Here is a 12,872-nt window from a genome sequence, read left to right on the forward strand (position 1 = left end):
ATGGTTTTGTTGACATTTGGAACCGCTTTATAAAATAACCAAATGAACATCCTGATGGCTGGCACTCACCTAATACACATATAGATTTATGGGAAAATTTGGTGCATTAGTCTTCTGTTTTGGCGAAGGGAGTTCCTGGAATTTTTTCTTGAAAATTAATAAAATCTTTATTAAAACTGTTGCGGTCCTGAGCCATTTAAGGCTCTGTAGGTCAAAACCATCCCTTTGTATTGGTCCCAGAAACTATTTGACAGCCAGTTCAGTCAAGGAGGGATCTGTGTAATATACTCAAACCGTCTTGCCCTGGTGAGCAACCTGGCCGCTGAATTCTGCACCATCTGCACCAGTTTCCATACCATCTTCAGAGGCAGCCCCATGTATAACCTAGTAATCTAACCTAGAGGTTACCAGAGCACAGATGACAGAAGTTAGGCTATCCCTGACCAGAGAGCAGTGCAGCTGGGCCACCACCCAAAGCTGATGGAAGCCTCTCCGCACTTTGGAGCATGAATGTGAGGACATGTCAAAAGATTGCAGCCACTCTGTTTCTCCCTGGTTGTTCTTGCGGTAAGCAAGCTGCTCTGTCACAGAGCTTGACCCCCAAAGTGCAAGAATTTTTGATTAGATTAAAGGAATGGGACTAAACGTCCCTCCTCATAGCTGATGACTCTTTGGAGCATGCAGCTGTGGAAGAACGATACAAAAGGCTTGCATGTATGTGCTCTCAGCAGAAGGTTAAAATGTGGTTGTTTTTTATTCACTTGAAGTTTGTATTCAAAAGTTTTTAAAAGTTTTCTTAAAAGATAATAATGGAAGTGGAAACTTGCTTCATATAGCTGGCTTCCCCCTCTTTTGCGTGGAAGTGCGTATTTATTGTGGCCTTTGTTCTCAAGACAATTTGAAATATTTTTGTTCATACCCATTGTTATCCTGCAATAAAAGAAAGCAAACATTTCCTGAACAGATCTTGTGTGCTGCTTTTATATAAAAAGTGGTGTGCTTTTCAATTCTTGCTTCTCTGCTTTGCTGCTTTCTCTGAGAAAACGCCAGCCAGAGAAGCAGATGACAGATCGCTTTGCAAAGCCAAAGCAATTCCTAGGGATATAAATGGCTAGGGAAGGAAGCCATCTAAGAAGCAAAAATGGTATTGTCAAAGTGCTCCCAGTGGGTTAGATTGTGCTAAGTCCCATGTGGTAACCAGTATTTCAAAGTGCAACAGCAAATAGAGTAATTTTTCACAGATATGTATCCCTGTTCACAGATGAGCTAAGTCCATGGACTCCCAAGAGAAAATTACACAGGCACTATGTTATTGCAAGACTTCCAACTCCCATTTCACTTTAAATCCTTTTAGTGTTGTTCCAGGTTGGACAGGGTGACCTTCTAAAACCTCCTTCCCTATGGCTCCCTTTCTGTGTTCCATCAGTAGTGTATTAAAAGACTAATGCTTAGATCACATGAGTGGTTCCATAGTACCACTGTATCTGTAGCTTGACAGCTGACTTTAATGTGGAAAATCCATGTGATTTGAACATTTTTTTTGCACATTACATATAGAAGTGTTTGTGTAAAGGGAAAGGGACCCTGACCGTTAGGTCCAGTCACGGAGGACTCTGGGGTTGCGGTGCTCATCTCGCTTTACTGGCCAAGGGAGCCTGCGTACAGCTTCTGGGTCATGTGGCCAGCATGACTAGGCCGCTTCTGGCAAAGCAGAGCAGTGCACAGAAACACCTTTTACCTTCCCTCTGGAGCGGTACCTATTTATCTACTTGCACTTCGTGCTTTCAAACTGCTAGGTTGGCAGGAGGAGGGACCAAGCAATGGGAGATTCGAACCATCAATCTTCTGATCAGCAAGCCCTAGGCTCTGTTTTTTAACCCACATTTTTTGCACATTACATATAGAAGTGTTTGTGTAGCAGCTATCAAAACTCAAAAGGTAATGTGAATGTTGGAAATACATGTTTTCATGGATAATGAAGATTTCAGTGACTACTAACCCTGTTTCCCCAGAGAGGATGGGGAAACCCAGCCAGATGGGCAGGGTATACCGGTAAATATATTATTATTATTATTAGCTAGTTTCTACCTTCACTGTTGGATGTAGTTTGCTTCTGAATACCAATTGCTGGAAACCACAGGAGAGGGTGTTGTCTCACTGGCTGGCCACTGTGAGAAGAAGATGCTGAGCCTAAATAGGCTACTGACCTGATCCAGAGGGCTCTTATGTTCTTGTGGAGTTGTGAGAATTCTGAACGTACTTACTTATAAACCACACCTTTACTATGGTGCAGTTTCAAACATTGCCAACTGCATATTTGACCGGTAGATTCACAAAAACCCCAGTAGAACATCGTCTATGCCCTTGCCTTATGAAAATTAAAGAGGATCTTATACATTACCTCCTCTATTGCCCCATTTATTCGGGCTTTAGAGACGCAATGCTGCAAATTATACCCAACTCCATAATCAATCCTGCAGACAGAGTAAAATTTTTGTTGGTTGATGCAAACCCACGTATTACCCATGCGGTAGCGGTTTTTGTGATGAAGGCCATGAAAGCCAGGGAAAGATTTATAGATGACAATGTAAAGACCCCTTCATCGTCTGTTTAACTCGTTGCTTGTTTTCCTTCTCTTCGTGTTTTGTGGGATGAAGGTTTTGTTGGGATATTATGAAATGGATTTTAATATTTTTAATTATTGTTGTGTTGATATTTGTGTACAGGCATGGTCCTCACAATAAACGGATTTGATTGATTATAAACCACACCTTAGCTAAAAGTGTTCCCAGAGTGGCTTACAAGAATAAGTAGAAAGATAGCCCTGTCATCTGCTTTCCTGCTTGATATTACAAGGCAGGCATAGAAAACTTGCTTCATTCTTTGATTGATTGATTGATTCATTCATTCATTCATTCATTCAATTTATGCCCTGGTTATGATGGAACTGTGTGTACTGTGCATTCTTGGGGTTGTTGGTCAGACCTGGACCAGTTTGCATGTATGTTCAGATACAGGGCACGTTAGTACTCTCAACATCTTTATGAAACCAATCAGAATATTTTGCAGAAATCTAGAACCTATGTCATAGCCGATTAACACCATGATGATGACATAACCTTTCACAATATTTTCTGCATCTTAGTTGTACCCACTAAAAGTATACATTATTTCCGAAACATAATTTGTTTGTTTCTTGTGTCTGTTAAAAAGTTAATTGATTACCCTAGGCCAGCCACTGTGCTTCCTGCATTGAATTGTTGAGCAATTACTTTTGCATAGGAAAGAACAAAAAGAATGAAGATTACATAGAGCAATGATGTCTGTCTATATATACACATAAGCATATATATTAAGCTAGGTACGCCCTGGAGTTTGCAGTCCAGATGAGCAACATTTAAACAAAAAGCAACTGTAAACATTTTCTCGCTTTTAGTTCATGCTAATTAATTAATTAGAGTCCCCTTTTAATTAGGCAGCTGGATATTGATGGTTCCAAATGGATTAGTTTGGTTGGGTGGGGGGGAATCTATGGTTCTCATTATTTTCAAAAGAACCAAGGCTTATGCATACAGTATTTGTTTTCCTTTGTCCCTGTTATCTCATGCTTTGTGTAGCATCTTGCCTGAAAGTTGAGTTTTGGAGAACACAAAAGCTTGTTGCTATTTTGTGACATTTTGATTGGTCCTAAAGAAAGTATTCTCCAACTGTGGGTTTTGGAATATTTGACTCAGTTATATCTCTGATGTGTGGTACTTTCAGCTTTGCAATTGCTCAGATTTCATTATTGACCTTTATAAAAGTGCAAACTATTGACATTTTACTCTGTGTTTGCCAAACATTTGTTAACAGAATCATTGAATTGTCAATCTAGTTGACTGGGACCCTCAATCTTAACATAAGAGAGAGAGAGAGAGAGAGAGAGAGAGAGAGAGAGAGAGAGAGAGAGAGAGAGAGAGAGAGAGAGAGACTAAACTCTGTTGCCTAAATTTTGAAAATGCTGTGAAAAACCATCTGTCCATTTCTTTTCTGCAGCTTTCCCAAACTCACTTTTTTCACTGTTTCCTGACATTTTAAAATTCTCTTTATTTCTATTTTCCCATACATGTTATGTCTTTATATAACAAGCTTTCAGGTAGGCCCCAAAGAAAGTACTTAATTTTAGGCTGTGTGTGTGTGTGTGTGTGTGTGAGAGAGAGAGAGAGAGAGAGAGAGAGAGAGAGAGAGAGAGAGAGAGAGAGAGAGAGAGAGAGAGAGAGAACTAAATTGAGTACTGAGTACACCCACCCACCTCAGCTTAGTCTATTTATATTTCAGTCACTCTGTGAAAGCACCATCATTTGCTTTAATGTCTCAATATTTCTTCATTCAGTTTATCAGTTTGGAAAGTTGGGCAAAGTGAACCTAATCCACCCAGGCTATCTCAGGGTAAAACACTGAGTCCAGAGAGAAATTATTTTAGGTGGGATAAAGGTGTACTACTGACTGTGGTCATCTGTGATTATGATGTACAGTTTAAAAATCCTTTTTGTAAGTTAGCTTTGCATGAGATCTTTTTGTAAGCTGGATGGGGAAAATACAAAAATCAAGTATGATAATGTGTACCCCTCTCAAATTAAACTATTTAATGCTATCAGTCCATACACGCTACAATCCTCCATACATCTGTGCAAGAAATATAGAGGTGGGCAGCTTGATCGTGTAGGTTGGACTTAACTGCTGTGGTCATTTGATCTATAGCAGCTAAAGTAGTTATAGCAAGTGTGGGGATGTCTTGCTACATTTCATTTCCTATTCTCCTATAACTCATCCTCAGTTCCAGAGCTGATAAACATCACATATAATGGAACATAAGAAACTATAATATATCCTGTCCTCTTAAAATATATCCTGACACACCCTAGATCACACCCTGCATATAAGCCTTGATGGAGCAGCTGCAACTACCGCTGACTTTACAGCACTGGGACTTGTTGGTTGCTATTAAAGCACAGCAACTGAAAGAATCAAGCCTTGATTTTTGCGGCAGATGTATTATAAACACAATCTGGTTTTTAGTTGGAAGACCAGCACTGTGACTCACAGTGCCACAGATTGCTCAAGGTGCATACATACTTGTCATTTTCAGAACTATTCTAGGATGCTAGAACCAGATTTACAGTAGCTGTCAGCTAGTGTAGCATTGGGGTAAGGGGTAACAGCCTGAGCTCTGCTACAGAAGCTGCCACTTCAAATCCCAGATGACTATGAACCACTTTCTGGCTTTGGGCAAGCCAGTCTTCTCTCAGCTTTGTGCCCCCTCCATACTAATTACAATCATCTAAGGAAGCTTGCCCCCTTCTAGCGAAAGGCCCTGAGACCACTATACTACACTGTAGCACTAAAATGTTCTTTGAAAGGCCTTGCTGTAAACTGAGGTTGTAGCATTTTATTGATTAATCAGTTGGTCACTAGTCAGGCAGAAAAATTATATTATTTTTAGTGTAAAAGCTGAATATGGAAAGCGCCATTTTAAACAGGCATAATATTTTCTATCTGGCCACTTAACATGGTTGGTCGTCATTGGGCTTCTTTTGTTCTTCTTCTTTTTTGGCACAGTAGATGCTTTTTTGAGGGGAGTCCTAAAAATGTACTTTTGCAAACCTTGGTTTTTTTTGGGGGGGGGGTTGCAAACCTTGGTTTGCAATGCGGATATCTCCCTCTTGTTTTGCAGTTATCTGGGTTTTGCTACATAACTACCGGTATTGGCACTCAACACCTGAGTTTGATATTAGAGGGAGCAATTGTGTTGCGTGCCACTATTAAATATAGCGGTCATTTTAGTAGACTTTCAACCAGTCAGAGATGCAGCATTTCAGAAAATTCATAAAGTGATTAATCTATTTACAGCTGCATGTACTGCAAATACAACATAAATTGCCAAATGCAAGTGAGACCAAACAGTGACAGAAAACAGAAAATGAAAAATAGACCTGGTATTTCAGGTTAGGTGCAGTAAATTACCATGTTATTCATTGAAATCTCTCCAGGCCCAGCTGCTCATACATCATCTGTCAATAGCCTAAATTCCATATATAAATTTTTGTCATTTTTGTGTGCTGTCTCTAAATGTGCATTATTCTCAGAGGATGCTTGGAGTTGCGCAAGTCATGTGACTCTGCAATATGGCTCATACTTTCACAAATCCCCCTAAAGAGCTAACCTACATTCTAAGGAAATGAATAGAGTACCCAGTTCCACCACTGGTGAAATATTAATTTGCAGGCAAATTTTTATCCCCCCATTATGACTTTAAACCAGTAGGGCTAAACAGGAATTCATGGTTTGTGGATGACTGATATATGCAGTAGAGGCTGTTCCACCAGGGCTATTAGGGCACAGCCCTCCCAATGATAAAGTCAAGCAATTTTTAAGGACCCCTTTCCCCCCAAAAAAATCTCAAAGCCACATACTCTTTCCTCCCCCACACTCATTTTATAATTTAATGAACTTACAGAGGCTTGAAAGTTCACCATTTTATGACTGTAACTTCTACAGGTGCGCCTGTCACTAGAAGTGTATTTCAAAGGTTCTGGTTAGGCTTTTTACTCCATCTCAGGGACAATTGGCTCTGGTCAGTACAGGAATATTGAGAGTTGCATGGCAGGCCACATTTTGGGTGCTTTCCCCCACAAGCCGAGTAGAGGGCGAATAACACTTAGGACACCAGTGTGGGTGCAAATAGCAAGTGTTATTGACTACAGTGAGGCAAGGGGGCGACATGACATTTGGTAAAGATCCATTAGCCCCCAAGACTTCCGATCTCAGGGACCCAGGTGGCGCTGTGGTTAAACCACTGAGCCTAGGGCTTGCTGATCAGAAGTTCGGCGGTTCAAATCCCTGTGACGGGGTGAGCTCCCGTTGCTCGGTCCCAGCTCCTGCCAACCTAGCAGTTCGAAAGCACGTCAAAATGCAAGTAGATAAATAGGAACTGCTACAGCGGGAAGGTAAACGGCGTTTCCGTGTGCTGCTCTGGTTTGCCAGAAGCGGCTTTGTCATGCTGGCCACATGACCTGGAAGCTATACGCCGGCTCCCTCGGCCAATAATGTGAGATGAGCGCGCAACCCCAGAGTCGGTCATGACTGGACCTAATGGTCAGGGGTCCCTTTACCTTTACCTTTACTTCCGATCTCAAGCCCAATACACCATCCCAGCACACCTGCTGGGGACTGTCCTGGGAGTTGACCAGTGTAGAAGGATCCAGTTGGGTGCATGCCGTGGGGCTGGAGTCTCACTGGTAACCTGAGATGGGTGGTGCCAGGCCCAGCCCACTAGGACCGGGAACTGGTGCACCTTCTCAAGACCCCTTGTGTGGGTCTCCCCCATGTTTATATCCTACCCATTGCTATTTCCACACAAGACGTGGCAAAATCTATGTGCGTAGTGCCTAACAGTCATGCGCTATCCACCAAGAAAAGGCAAAAACCTCTCTATCGATGGCCAATGGTTGCTGAGAGGAAAATTCCTTTCCAGCTCTGAAAAACAGTGGCCACTTAATGCCTTAGACTGAGGAAGACTTTAAAACCAAGGGAGGGCTGGGAAATCTGGTCCCGGAAGTCCATTCTTAAACCAAAGCGTTCTTAAACCAAGGCGTGCTTTCTCATAGCAGCGGGGGACTCAATTTACCAATGGAACACACACAACAAGAAGCGAAACATGTTCTTATTCCAAGGCAAAGTTCACAAACCAAAACATCTACTTCTGGGTTTGCAGCGTTCTTAATCCAAGTTGTTCATAAACTAAGCTGTTCTTAAACCAAGGTACCACTGTAGTGTGTGAGAGAAACCAATAGCGGAGCTGACAATGCTCTTAAAGGATCTGACATTGCACCCCAGCTCACCAGGCCCTATGAAAGGAGTAGTTCAGTCAGTAGACTGACTGAAGGGATAGCCCAGCCAGTAGAGCATGAGACTCTTAATCTCAGGGTTGTGAGTTCACGCCCCACTCCTGCATTTCAGGACTAGATGACCCTAATGGTCCCTTCCAACGCTACAATTCTATGATCTATGAAATGAGAATGCCTGTAAAATCCCAGGTGGGAGAATTGGGGGATACTGGGTATTGTGGCATTGGTGCTGCCCCAAAGTCTGGCTCCTGCTCTTAATTCTTTGCTGGGCCACTCTTTTTATCTGGGATCTTCACACAGCAACACAACTCTACATGTTTGAGTTGACTGCAGTTTATGGCCCACTTTGAAAGCCACATATTTGGCTAATTGAGTGCAATATAAATACTACAGTAAATAAGTTGTTTCAGAAGATGATGCATTTATGATTAGGACTATTTTGTCCACAGAGTGTTTTATTTATTTATCTCATAGGATCTATACACCTCTTGATTGTAAAAAACAAAAACAAAAAAAACCTAAAAGTGGTTTACAAATTACAAAACAGTAAAATCAAGGGGGGAAAATGCAACCCTACTTTAAGTCACACCAAAGTTCAAAGCACTATAACAGATTTAAATTGTATCAGCTTTCGGAGCATCTGGGTTGGCTTGTCTAAACAGTAATGTTTAAAGCAGGTGCTGAAAAGAGTACAGTAAAGGCACCTGCTTGATTTCACTAACGTGTAGGCACTGCCACAGTAAATGATCAAATTCTTTCAACGACGGAATCGGTGATTGTAATAGATGGTTGATTATCGCTTAGAGATTTCAATCCTGGTCTTCTAATGCATTCACATTAATCAGAATGGCTTACTACAATCACGATGCCATAATCCAGAATATATATAAAAAATACAGATCAACGATATAAAAGCAGCCACAGTAGATACAAAAACAGGCTATAAAAAGCTGGGTTTTCCCCCCATAGAAGCTCATTTGTGCAGCACTCTAAGCATATCAGAACTTGGAAGAAGTCAAACAAAGCTCCTGATCATAAGGAGCTGGCAGGCTGGCAAGGGAGGAGATGGCCCCTAAAGAGGGGATTAGGCTCTTTGTGAGAAAATAATTATCCCAGTACCTTATTCATAACATTTTATGAAGCTATCAATTATGAAAAAAGGAAACAAAAATGTTATCATCTGTTCAGTAAATAGGAGGAAAGAACACATAACCTTTGCTACAATAGAATTGAAATTTTATGGCAAATTTAGTGCTTCTTCAATAATGAAAGAAAATCCAGAAGCAAATCTTCCTGTATCAATATATACATGGATGAATGGAAAATTGAATCAATTTTTGCAATTATGAAAAGCACAAAAACACATATTCTGTTTACCTAATGAAGTTTTAGACCTTTTCATAAGAATGAATGTATTTGTATTGTGCTAATCAACATTTTTAATATCTTCTACATTATTGTTTAGATATTATTCAGAATTAACCAATATTATTCACAGACACAGCTATCAGTGCAAAATAATAATAAAGCGAAGTTGTTTCATACCACCGGCTAAATTATTTAAAATGCTCCTCCCTCCAGTTGTAACTTAGAACTGTTGGCTGTAATTTCATTGTTCTAAATCTAAAGAGAAACAATTTTCTCCCTTGCTTACTGCAGTTTAATCCAGGCAACAAAGCTTCTTATCTATGAAGGATACAGTAATCTGAACTACGTCAAACTCCAGTGGCATCTGTTACATCTTTTAAAAACAAAAAAGCTTGCTGAGCTGGCGACTTTGATTTTATAGCAACAGGCAAAGCAAAAGACAAGCAGCCTGCCTCCAAGTCCAATATAAATGACTAATGGTCCTGGATAATATTGCAGTAGCAAAGAATAAACAAGCAGCCCCTTCCACTGATATACTGAAGTTTCAACACAAAGTCTTATCTTTTCAGGGTACCATATCTTATTATCTTATAGTCTTCTTAGGAGAGCAAATCACATGCCTTTCTTAAGGAGAGCAATTGGCGAAGAAATGCCCCAGATGGGAACAGGAGTGTAGCTAGCTGCTCCGACACCCAGGGTATTGCAGTAGGCCCTTTTGTCACCCCCTCCGGGATGACACCCGGGCTGGACGGCAGCCCCCTTTCTTTGCCCCTGGATGGGAATCACACATCAACACTGATAATGAATATTTATAGATAGAGAATTCCCATTAAACAAAGTTTGTTTTATTTTTGTAAGCTTCTTAGCGGGTCTATTTACAGTCAAGCCATATATACATTTTGTTAAATAAACAATAATATAAAATAGCTGTCCATTGTTACAGTGGCGTCGCGAATGGAGGATCCTACATTTGCAGCTACAGCCATGAGCAGAGGATCCCAGCACCATCCATACGGTGCTTGAGCGGTGCCGGCGCCAAACCGCTATGTACAGCACATGTGCGGTGGCGTTGTGTACAGCGCATGTGTGCGACACCGCACATGCGCTGTACATAGCAGTTTGCTACCCCGATTGTCACAACGCCTTCGTTTGCCCCCTGCATTGTTGACAACTCTCCACCTCCACCCAAGAAACACAATCCCACTTACTTGCCTTATGTAATGGGGAAATTCACAAGGCAAATTTCGCTATAGGGTGGCGATGTCCTTTTGCCATGAATTAGCTAGATTAAACATACCTTAAAAACACAAAATGTGGTAGCTAGTGCATCACAAATTACATTAACGTTTCAAAAGTTGAATCAGCTACTCTCAAGCCTCATCCAAAATAGCAGCTTTAATTCTTCCTGCCTTTGCTTGATGGAATTAAGTGGCCAGGCCAAATAGATTGTCTGAGAGAGATAATTGCAAAACAACTTTGGGATCAGTTGCTTCTGTTTAACTGATCCTGCTTGGGTTCTTGGCCAGCACCTGATATTTCTGTCTGTAAGTTTAGTTTCAGAGTGGTTGAAGACAATGAACTGAGGCCTCTACTGCAGTCTGTATCCAGTCTGGGTCTGGGACACAACAGAACAGAAACTGAAATGCGGGCTGCCTGGGGTTGATCTTACTGAATAGGCTGGAACCCCCCCCCCCTTTTTTTTTCTTTCATTGATCCTGCCTTGTTTTATAGATATGCCATATGTTGATTATTTTTGATACCATCCGTTTCTCTGTCTAGTTCATACTTGTGTACTTTAAATCTTGATCCAGTCCTTCCTGTCAAAAGAGATTAGTAGATTTTGGCATTCCACGGGATGAGAAGATACTCACTGATAGCTTGTTTTCCCAGATGAGGATGTATTCTTTATCCCCATCAGAAATGTCTTAATCAGGTCAGATAACAACAGCTGTCTGGACATCCTCTCAAGAGACAAAAGCTTCTGCTCAAAATTCTGTCCGCATGAAGAAAGGAATGGTTGTTTGGTGCTTGCAAAGGTTACGAATTTATTGTGAATGGGGGGGGGGGTAGTTTTCAAAATTTAGATCCAAGCCAAGCCACATTTGATTAACTTCTGTCACCTAGAAGCAATTATTGTAATCGGTCTCAGCTCCTTTTGCTAGACTTCAGGACGCACAATTTCCCCCCTATTTATAAAAGTATTTCTCTATTGCCCTATTGCAAAACATCAGGTACAACAACATTTTTTTTAGCAATACAAAGCATATATGAAATATGTAGTCAGAGAGACTTTATATAACTATAAAAGATTCTATATTCTTTTGGAAGCCTTGAAGGGGTTCACCAGGTTCAGAGACTGGTCAAGGTCCAGAATGATCTACCCCTACCAACTCAGTATGTGAGAGCATGTGGCAGCCTTTCTCATATACCTCTAGAACAAGGATGGACAGACAACCTTTGGCCCTCCAGATGTTGTTGAACTCACATCAGTCCCAGCCAACATGTCCAATGACCATGGATTATGAAAGTTGGAATCTGACATCATAGGGAGGGCCACGGGTTCCCCGTCCCGGCAGTATCCCGTTTTGAGGGTGGAGGCTTTTGCTTTTAAACAGTAAATAAATAGTAAAGAGTACTTAATGTAATTGTTTATCAGGAAACAGTTGAAGACAAGGTCAAAACCAAGCAATTTACTTTAATAATCAGGACCAGAGGATTATTGCATCTATATGCTATATTGATTGGACATAAGCACCATGGTTTTAAAATAAAAAAAGAGGAAAATCAGTTGTAAGCAGGTCAGCAAGTTGGTTATGGGCGAAATGGCAGCTCTTGCAATCACATATACATATTCATAGTCTGAGCAAGAGGCTTTGGATGACTAGTGGCAAAAAGCACATCCGTTTATTAATACTATAATATAACAAAGGAAGTATGATTTGATAGAGATAGATATGATAGAGATAGAGAGCTATGTAGGCACCTCCCTACTTCCAGGCTCCCACGTGCATAAGTGAAATCATGTAAAGTGGGGAGCACCCCATTTAATACGGAGGGCGCATGGAGAGGAGAGAGAGACCCTGGAAATCACTTAGGGATGCTGCCCAGCCTGTCCTGAACCTGCCTGGCTGGCTGCAGGGAGCCAGTGGGCATGGTGGCAGCTGGCCATGGAGGGCAAGGGCTTATAAGGGCACAAAGCAGAACTGTGACCTAGCATACAACGCCAACTTAACTTAACACTGGCTTCCCTTACATGGGATTTTTTGGGATTTTCAGCATTAAGGAAACCCTTCATGTTTCTCATCAAAAGAAACCATCAAACCTTAGAGTTTAGTACTATCCTCCTCTCTTCTTCTCCCATTACCTGTTATGTCACCCATGCAGCAAACAGATTGTACATGTCACGGTGGCAATTAATAATATCCTGTGAAGGCTCCATACTTCCACTGCAAAAGTCATCTGGGCTAACAAAAATGGATAATGTGAATTCATCTTCACAGACCAAAAAATGATGTGCCTTAATGTCCCAAGTGATCAAGTTTCCAGTACAGTGAGCAGGCTGCAATTAATTTCCACTCACTATTAATCCATTTAAAATGCATTTGATATTTTTAACAA

At 41.1% G+C, this 12,872-nt stretch overlaps 1 protein-coding gene across 2 annotated transcripts in view; it reads left to right on the top strand.

Annotated features, from left to right (window-relative positions):
• The window catches only part of DOK6 (docking protein 6), a 167,880-nt gene that overhangs the window by 95,339 nt on the left and 59,669 nt on the right, over positions 1-12,872 (top strand). The window lies entirely within an intron of this gene.

Source organism: Zootoca vivipara, chromosome 8, assembly GCF_963506605.1.
Source record: "Zootoca vivipara chromosome 8, rZooViv1.1, whole genome shotgun sequence".
Classification (NCBI taxonomy): Eukaryota; Metazoa; Chordata; class Lepidosauria; order Squamata; family Lacertidae; genus Zootoca; species Zootoca vivipara.